Here is an 11,049-nt window from a genome sequence, read left to right as displayed (position 1 = left end):
CTATCTCTTTGAGATCTTTGCTAGGATATATACAAAGTATATTTCCTATTTTAAAGCAATTTCGAACTCAGTTGGCTGGTGCTCCTGGATAAAAATTTATCTTGTTGTATTTTGAATAGTGGAGAGTCTTCATCCACTTTCCAATCTCCAGATACCAATATGATAAAATATTGAAAATAACAATAAAGAGTGTTACTTCTTCATGGTTATCTTTTCTGGGAATTTTTGCTTGATGGCATATCTTGACAATATCTTTAGGATATATTCTTTTAATAGAAAGTTTAGATTGAGTATGGCTCTGTGAAGAGTTACCTTCTCTTTTGATATCTTGAATATCTTTATTACCAATAATAGGTTTAAGTATTCCATGTAAAGGGGTTCCTATTACCTTCTTTTCTTTTCCTTTATCCTCGGGGAGAGCACTAGTATTCACAAGTCCCTGCGAAGGGATACTAGTCTGGGTACAAGTAACTTCTGCCTCAAGGGCTATATTTTTGCCTCGAAGGCTATCTTGAATATTTTGAATTTGGGTTTCCAAATAGGAAACTTTTATCTCAAGTGTTTGGACTTTCGTTCTTAGTTGTTCTAGCTCCATACCTGCTAAGATAATCAGGAAAAAAGTTAGCTTTTCCTTTAATATATTTAATATCAAATTTGAAATATGAGAACCAAATTTGTATTCTAATAATATATCTATTAGCAATAGATGGATCAACATTATTTTTCAAAAATGCTTTGACTTGAGTATTGTCAGTTCTAATCAAGAACTTCTTTGGTAATAAATAATCTTCATATTTTTGAACTCCTCTTTTAATAGCAATGAGTTCTTTTCTGTTTATCTCATATCTTGTTTCAACTTCTTTGAATGTTCCTGATGTATAACCTGCAAGTATTTCAGGACAAACACAATCTTTTTCACATTTATATTCTTTATGATTCTTTTTTACTTTTAAGACGGCTCCCCAGTAATAATCTGAAGCATCAGTTTCAAGAATAAAGAAATCTTCTTCTTGTGGTATTACTAGTTTGAGCAATATCTTTAAATCTTCTTTAACTTTCCTTATATTTTCAGGTTCTTATTTTTTCCAAGACCACATTATATTTTTTCTTAACTTTGGAAGAAAATAATTTTTTAATTTGGCACAATTTTCAATGAATCTTTCAGCATAATTTAATATACCAAGAAAGTTTTGTAATTATTTTTTATCTTTGATTTTTTCAGGAAATTCTTGAAGTTTTTCTCCAATATGGGATTGCAATTGCAATTCTCCTTCTTTAATAAATAATCCCGAAAACTCTATTTCTATTTTGGCTATTTCAGCTTTCTTTTGAGAAAGTGTAATACCATGTTTTTTCATAATATAACAGAATTTCTCAAGATGTTCAATATGTTCATCAATGTTATTTGAATGAATAAGTAAATCATCAATATATGCAATACAGAAATGAGTAATTGGTTTTATTACCTCATCCATTCTTCTTTGGAATATCTGTGGTGCATTTTTTAACCAAATGGCATTACATTACATTCGTATTGTCCCAAAGGATTGGGGGTACTGAATGCAGTTAGTGGTTTACTTTCTTCTGTAAACATGATTTGCCAAAACCCTGACTTACAATCAAATTTTGAAAATATCTTTTTATTTTGTACTTGCTTAATAAGGGTGTCCTTATTTGGTAAATAATATACATCAAACTTAGTAACTTCATTTAACTTTTTGTAATTTATTACCATTCTGGCTTTTCCTTTTTTTATCTCACTATATTTTCTAACCATAAAAGTTGGGCTGTTATGTGGGCTTTTACTAGGCCCAATCAATCTAGCTTCTAGCAATTCTTTTATCTGATTTTTAAATTCCTTTTTATCATCAACACTATATTTCATAGGTTTGACTCCTACTATAGTGTCTGGATTGATTAATTCTATCTTTACCTTTACTTTGTCTGTGTTCCATTTTTCTAATGGATTTTCAGAATATGTTTCAGAAATTTCTTTTTTCAATTTTTCCAACCTATTTTCTGTTGTCATTTTTAAGACTGTAACTGGTTTAAATTTTTCTGTACTCCAACATCCACCACGCTTGGTTGAGGAATTCTGATGGTTTATATCCCTATATACAATTGTAACAGCTTTATTTATTTTTGGTGTAAATATTTTATGTGCACAAGGTGTTTTGAACATATACTTATCAATATATTGTGTAAATGGTGTATATTTTAATAGAAAATTTTGTCCTAATAAAATATCACATCCTATTGTGGTTGACATATATATTGTATCAACAAATATTTCTTTAAAGGAAATTAGAAAAGGTACTTGCGTATTATACTTGTTGTATATTACCTTATTTCCACCTGCTGTTGTAGCAGTGACTATCTTCTTTGAATTATATTTTCAGTATTCAGATAGTAGTACATTTGGTAAGTATAAGCTTATTGTACTTCATGTATCTAAATAAGCATGAAATTTAATTCTACAATAGCTTTTTATATTGAGTGTAATTTCAATATATGGACTCATGAGATTAGTACTTATTACTCTTTCTATGATAACAATGATTTCATATTTTCATCTATTCTTAGTATGATGATTGGGTTATCATCAACTGTTATTTTTAAATATCCTTGACAAATTTTATAAGGATTATATTTCCTCAAGAAAGTTCATTTCTAGTAGAATAGGTGAACGATCTACTCCATATAACTCATCTTTATATAAAATTATTTCTTTAATATATTCTTTCTGATCCTCTCCTACAAGTATAAAAGGGAATTTAACATATTTTCTTATTTCAAGATTATTTCCCAAATAATCCTTAAATATATATGGTTCTGGTATTTCAAAGTCTATTAAATGATTAACAAACTTGGCATTTACATGGCTTTTATCTGCTCCAGTATCTATGAGGACAAGAAGATTCTTCTTAAACCCTTCTTGGTTTACATATCTTATCTTAATGTAATATTGTGAACTTGATGGTTCAGCAATGCTTAAATTCTTTATAAAATTTATAAAATTTACTATTTTTTATTAAAACTTTTTCTTCAATAATTATATTTAATTCTCTAATCCTTCTTCTTAGATTAAGAATAAGTTTATATATATCATTTTCTGTTTTGATTATATATTATCTATAGAAATATTTTTATTTTTTAATTTTGGATGTAAATATTCTGTAAAGAATCCTTTCAGATCTTCTTCTAAATATTTTAATTAATTTTCTGTTGCATTTTTTAAATCAATAAAATTTTCTATAATATTTGGATTTAAATTTATTAAAGATTTATGATCTATATTTCTTTGGGGACCTATTTGAAAATTTTTATACATTGTAGTGGTTTTGATTGTAATTTCTCTATAAGGGGTATTTTTAGAAAGATTATTATTTGAAGACTATTTTTCAAATGTTTTCATTTCTTAGCCTAATCTTACAAATTATCATTGTCTTTAGGCTATTGGAAGGTATTTCCTGCCATTTTAACTGGGAACGTCGTCTTTGGCTTCTTCGCATCCCAGCGATTTGGGGCTGATTTGATGGGTCTTTGGGCTGTGAATTCCCAAGCTTCCTTAACTATGGAATTTCGGTTCTCCATAATTTGGTCCAGTCCTTTTGGGCCCAATACCCTAATTTCAGCCCTTATTTTTGGCTTAAGCCTATTAACGAACGTACTTTTCAGGACCTCATATGGTATCTCCTTCAATGGTGCGGCTAACACTTCGAACTCCCATCGAAATTCTGCTACAGTGTCCCTTTGTCCTTTGACGAGAAATTTTTCACACATACTCCCCTCCTATGTTGATCGGAATCGCAGCAGCAGTTGGTGCCTGAACTTTTGCCAATTTTGGAACGGCATTCTCGCCTCTATCCATTGAAGCCATGAAAGCGCGTCACCATCAAGACTTACCCCTACCGCCCCTAATTTCTGCTGCTCGGTCAACCCATTAATATCGAAATATCTCTCAGCATGGAATAACCATCCATCCGGGTCCGTCCCACTGAAAATGGGCATTTTGATTTTTCGTATTTTTCTCCAATTATCTCCTCCTTTGTATTGGTCGGCAGTGACAATACCTCCCCTGAAATTAGCTTCACCCGACCCCTCCGACCATTTGCCATGATCCAGGCTGCGTTGATCACCAATGTTTGCCAGTTGTTTATTTTGTAGCAGGATCCCTGGTAATGTCGCTTGATCCATCCTTTTCTATATTTCTACTTTCCCCAACTTTTGAATTTGCCATTGTAGCCACCGCCTTCCTAGTTCCTTCTATGGATTGTAGTACTATAGCCAAGCTTTGGGTTAATTGTTCCACTGATTCTGCTAGGCCTGGAAGTTGCTGCATCTCCACCTTCATTTTTTCAACATCTCTCTCCACTGCTTCTACCCTGCCTTCCGTTTTTTTGGGGCCATCAGGACGTTGATGTTCAGATACCAATTTGATGGGAAACCACTGAAAGAGATGAAAATTCTGAGGATTTTATTATAATGCTGAATGTAAACGCAGAGAAATGAAATACAGGAAAGTAACCAGACTTTTTCTACTCAATGATTGCCTGCCTATCTCCTACTTCTTCCCCCTATTTATAACCCGTATCTAACATATTTACTCCCCTACCCCAACATGCTTTTGTAACAGAATTTAGTTAAGCTTGTCTTCCAGCTAAATCTCCACCCTTCTTGAATCTTCTAGAGTAGGTGAAGAGGATGGTCAATCTGCAGCCTACACATTGGTTAACAAGTTGGAAATTCAACACTTCAAAACTCTGAAATGCTTTATATCAACTATAATGTATCACCAGTGTGTATTTTTTCACCAGATGCTGTATCCTTCATATTAAAGCCCTCAAAAACAAGGTTATGCTACCTAGGACCAAATTTTATAAAATTAACACCGTCGTAGATTTGTTCCCTTCATTAATGCATGTGTCGTGTATCAAAATTCTCCATAAGAGGTGATAGTTGGGGCACTGGGAGCAGAAAGAAGTAGGGTTAATGTGTGTAAGGATTAGAAATGGCCTGAAGGATAAACAAGTCAAGTGGAGCCAAAAAAAAAAACTCAGCGTGAGTTCGTAACAAAATTGAAAATTTAATATTGAGTTTAGATTTGGTTAAGAGTCCTTTGCAAGTCTTTAAAAGATTAGCTTGAACTGTGCCAAATCTGAGTGCAGCTTCACACTTTTTTTAAATATCATCCAAATTACAACTTACAAAACATGTTCAAGCCAGATTTAGGCCCCGTTTGGTAGGGATTTTTTACCCCAAAAAATTGATTTTTTAATCGTTATTTTACTATTCAAGCCGTAATTTTTGACTTCTTCTCTCACATGTGGACCCCACTTTTCTTCTAACGGTCAAAAAATCAATTCTCAAAATTCCTACCAAACGGGCCCTTATTTAGCAATTGAAACATTCTCAAATGAGATTCTATTGGTAAACAGCAAGTTTTAACTAGCTTGTTCCAGTTCATCCACAAAAAAGCAACCTTAAACCCCTAATTCGTATATGTTCAAAACAACCATGCACAAGTACAAAATACTTGATGGATAATAATACTTCATAGTAAAAATTTTTAGCCCCACGTTACAAAATTTTAAAATCAAGTGCAATGGCTGGCTACCAAATAAGAAACAAATTTACTACTCACAAATTTCTAGAATCATTGACCATGTTTTAATCATGTTTGATGCCTGAATATTAAAATAACCATGATATGGTCGAATAATCTGATACCGGTCCATAATAAGTTAGGAAAAACATTGACTGGAAATACAAGATTTTTACATATCATTGCACAGCAACAAGGCTTCGAACTAAGTTAATATCACTTGCACTGTATAATCAAGAATTCGAATTGAATCAATGAGCTCCAAATAATGATGTTGAACTCTTTTAGATATAATGATATTTTTTGTCTAGTTAATATAAAGCCCCCGTTTGGTTCTCATTATTTGATATTCTAATTTTTGAAATAATGTTTTTTTCGAAGAATGTGTGATTGAAAAATAAGGAAAAAATTTTGGTTTATGTTTAATATTATTTTATTGAAGAATGTGTGGTTAAAAATAAGAAAGAGAAAAATGTATTAGAAATTTAATGGGGCTCAAACGGGGGATAAATTGATCCCATTATTCTATGTAATTTGTGGTAGTTCAACGAATCAAGAATAATGAGAAGTACAAAGTCCATTCCCGATCCAAGGACAATACATTGGTAAAGCCATACCTATCGTACCAATCACTAGTTGACAGAAACTGTGCAGAATACCACATGGTAAAATATAAAGGTTGAACCCCAACCTTAAAGGTTCCCACCGCCCCTGCCCTGGAGTATCGTGAGGGAGGTAAATCGCAGGTTATGCCTCCAAGGGTATAAGGTGGAAGGCTACTTGTACACTTACACTTACCCAAAAGTCAAATCCATATTTCAGGATTCGAACCCTTGATGCGGCAGCCTCAAATAAAGCTGGATTTCTCCACCCTCTCCTTTTACCACTTGGAGATGTGCTCTAAGGGCACATGGTAAAATATATATCTAACTGTAGTGTGTGTATACTTTGCACCATTTAAGTACAAGTATTAATCTTTTGATGATTCTATAACCATGGAGCATAAAATACCTCATTCAGAAATTAATATATAATATATACAAAAGGCCCGAGAGAGAGAGAGAGAGAACCAGTAAAATCAGTAATCCCGCAGTATGAGTGCTTGTACACAGGTGGGCTTAAGTTTGAGTGTGTGTGTGAAAGAGAGAGAGAGGGACTTCAAAGAAAAGTATATCGAAGATTCGAAGTAAAATATATTAAGTAAAACAGGAATATCCAAAAACTCTCTGTGCTCTAATGTCTTCCAAAGCAATGTTGCATAGAGCCTCAAAATGAGTTCTTCAAATAATATATAGAACCAAAACCAGATAAATATTGCAAGTGCATCATAAAATTTGATTAGTTTACTATCTATAAGCATATATCTTAAGACAAGCAACATTTGCACATGAAAAACAAGGTCATATGTATACAGTTTACTTACAGTGTTAGGAACAAGGTATTATACTATTATCCATGCTTGCCATAAGAATCCACTAGAAACATAATGTCATGTCACAAAATAAGGATAAATAAGTTGGGGACATGAAAGCAAAAGTTAAGTGAATAAACAGAATTACATATCAGAACATGTTATGATAATGAAATTACCAAGAAACGTATAAATAACTGGACAAACAAAGCCTTGTTGAACATAATCCAGCAAAAGTAGAAACATAAAAGTGATATTAAAATTAGTATGTGCATAGAAGACTACTTAAGAGATTAAGAACTTCTAGGTGGACGTGGAAAAGAAATTTGAACGAACCAGAAAAAAAAACTTATCCTCCTGAAGCAGATTCTCAGAAAGTAAATATTTGTTGTCTGGAGGGTAAGAATTTCATGGCTTTCCATTACATAAACCATACAAAAGATTGTCAACCAAATCGATACCAACTATTTCATTTTTGATGTTGGGGCATCTGGAAAACAATTAAATTCAAAATATATGGATATCCAAACTAGAGTTAAAAGCATTATAACTCACACTTGTGTAACTCAAAGGTCACGCACACACTATGAATTGCTGATAAATTAAACATTCACCAACTCGACCAATTATGTCCCTAGCCAATAAACGCTAGGAAATAAATATGTGATAAGAGCCTTGGATATTTCCATAGGCTAACAGAATCTCAATGCTGAGGATATTATATTCTTAAATTCCGATGATGAAAACATGTTTCTGATGTAACCATTAAGCATTTGGAGCTTGATGAGAAAAGCCATACAGCAATATTACTTGGCAGCAGTTCAAAGACACTATCCATGAATTATCCATCGCAAGGCACCCATATAATTGATTCAAAGCAGATATGTTCTTTTTGAAATAAATTGGACAGAAAGACAATTGTTACTGAGATGACCACTCAAATATATAAAATTAGGGGATTGAGAGACTACTCACAGCACCAGAGGAACGACTGTCAAAAATTTATTATTGGGAGTGAGCTGCTTGCCACCATCTATTTGCTCCCACCAAGTCAACCTATTGTAGATACGTTGATCCTCTGCAAATCCCAAATGGTGTTCCCTTCTTCCAGCGAAAGCACTGATATGTAACCTGAATGCAGATAATTTTTTTTTACCATAATTATAAATAATTTAAGCACATTCTAGCACACAAAAGGATAAAGAAAGCACATTTTAAAAAATGAACACATTCATACAACTGCTTATAAATTACTTTAGTTCCTGTAACTCATTTAAATCTTGCTATTCAATTTCTACAACTTAGAAAACAATCATAAACGTGCATCATTGCCCATATAAATATGACAGACACCATAACACAATGCTTGTAAAACTTTTTTGATGATATTTCCTAGGAAAACTTTTTTGTCAAAGTTAGGCAATGATGAAACAATTAGCACACTAATTCTACCTGTAAGCAAAATGCTACAAAGAATTGTAAGATTCAAGAAGTTCATAACCCTTCCTCAATCAATGTATACCCATGATCTTCTGCCATCATTATTCCACCAATACATTCATGGGTAAAAAACCTACATTTCACAATTAAGTCATATATGATCTACATTCTAGTTGAGCAAAAATCAAGGCCTAAAATGCATGAGGACCATAAAATATTTATATTATACACCGTAAAAGGCTACGCACTGAACATTTAGTAAATAATTAATTTCCCCACTTAATTCTCAATTCATAAAGCATTCTGTTAATCAAAGAAGTCATTCACGATTAAACCAAAATTTACACAACCATTCAAAACAGAAATTTAAATGCAGAAAGTAAAGTGAAAACACAAGGATTTTTCGGCCGAAGCCCCAGAGGTTCAGCTTAAAGCCTAATCCCCTGTTGAGCATCCATTATAAAACGGATCTAGCTCGGTTGCACTAAAAGCTCAAAAATATGGAAGTCAAAATACAGAAATACAGATCACAAGATAGTCACATAGACTTATCTTTCTACACGAAGGTGCTAGGACTATTCTTCTCTCAGGAATCACTCAGATCACTCAGATCTGTTACAAGCCACTACCGAACTCAAGAATCACTCAGATTCTTGATACTAATCACTCAGAAAAGTGAAGCATTCATACAATCAGTAGTATTACAGTGAGATTACTGTATTTCCTCACTATTATCTCTCAAGGAATCACATCACAGAGGAGAAAACTCGAAGAGTTTTCAAGAAGGATCGTATAAACTCAAAAACGGCAGAGAGAAAACCCTTGAAAGAAAATGACGATTCAGCTGAGTAAAAAATGAGTCCAAACAGAGTAAATAATATCAGAAGCATCCAGAAGCCTGATCCAACGGCCACCATCATCACACGTGTCATGATCCAGTATAATGTTGTTATTTAAAAGGGGAAGAAGTGTCAAACTCATTGAACACGTTTTTGCCTTTAAAAGAACTGTGGAAGCAATATGACCAAAAGGTCCAGGGTTCGAACCCAACACATTCTCCTCAGAGAATTTGCATATTCAAGCACTATTGTTACCCACATGCCTACCGGACTCAATCTTCAGGATACTAAACGTCAGCAATGTTTCAAAACATTAATAAAATAAATCTCCACATCAGAGATGACACAATTTGTCACATTTCATCATTCATATACACAAACAAATATACGTAAGTACAAAAGATAGTCAATGAAAAGAAAATTGAAAAAATAAATAAAACTAAAATAAAACGTACAACAGAATGGGAGAGGTGGAAGATGGTCCAGGCCATGCCGGAATAGCAACCGAAAATTGAGAGCACCACCAGCGAGGAAATAGTAGCCAATGGCCGGTTGACCCGACTATTTTTCCAAAGAGGCCTTTGACCAATTAAAAAGAAAAAAAAAGTAAAAATGTTTAAAATATTGAAAATTAAGAGAAATCCAAATTTACCCTTATCATTTAAAGAAGAAAGAGAAGATAGTAAGGAAAGAGAAAAATTAATATAGCACCGACAAAAAAGAAAAAATAGGCAACCCTTTAATGTTTTTATGTTGATTTTGGCAAAAAAAAAAAAAAAACATGATTTTATATATGTGTTGATTTTTGGAAAAATACATGATTTTTGGGTAAGGATAATAATTTCAGAGGAAAATGGAGTGGAGGTCGTCGAAAATGGAATTTTTCGATGATCTTAATGAAGGAAACGGTTGGCCCAGTTGACTGGGCTGTCTAGGGGCCAGTCAATTGTGCCAAGACGACTTAGTTGACTGGGCCATCTAGGCCGACCGTTGTCTAGGCCCAGACAATTTTTTTTTTTTTGTAATTACTTATTTATTTATTTTCTTTAATTATTGAAGTTACTATTTATTTTAATTGCTTATATTGTGTTGTTTAATATTTAATTAATATTTGAATTGTTTAATTTTAATGTATATTATGTATTTAAAATTATTTCTTTGAAATGCTAAATATAAATGTTTTATTATTTATCTAATTATTCATTATTTGCCAATTTAGTTTAATTACTTATTTTATGTTAGTAATAGTAAAAAAATTAAAAGAAATTATTAAATATTAAATAAGTAATATACATAAATAATTTAAATAAATGTTTAAACATTTGTAAAATAATAAATAAGCAATTAAATTAGGAAATTAAAATATCAATCAAATTAAATTTTTGCAAAGCAATTAAAATAAATTTTTAAATATTAAATAAGCAATATGCATAAAGAATTAAAAAAAGTATTTAAACATTAATTAAAAATAAATAATTAAATTAAGTGTTAGTAAAATAATTAAAATAAGCAATGAAACTATTAAAATAAATGATGAAAATAAGTGTTAGTAAAAAAATTATAAGAAATAATTAAATATTAAATAAGTAATATACATAAAGAATTTAAATAAATATTTAAACATTCGTAAAATAATAAAAATAAGCAATTAAATTATGAAATTAAAATATCAATCAAATTAATTATTTGCAAATCATTTAAATAAATATCAATAAAGAATTTAAATAAATATTTAATCATTTTTTTATTTTTTT

At 31.6% G+C, this 11,049-nt stretch overlaps 1 pseudogene; it reads right to left on the bottom strand.

Annotated features, from left to right (window-relative positions):
* LOC111394002 overlaps positions 1-11,049 on the bottom strand; it is a 22,470-nt pseudogene that overhangs the window by 10,056 nt on the left and 1,365 nt on the right.

The sequence above is a fragment of the Olea europaea genome, chromosome 4 (assembly GCF_002742605.1).
Source record: "Olea europaea var. sylvestris chromosome 4, O_europaea_v1, whole genome shotgun sequence".
Classification (NCBI taxonomy): Eukaryota; Viridiplantae; Streptophyta; class Magnoliopsida; order Lamiales; family Oleaceae; genus Olea; species Olea europaea.
This window is presented reverse-complemented; position numbering and strand designations above follow the sequence as displayed.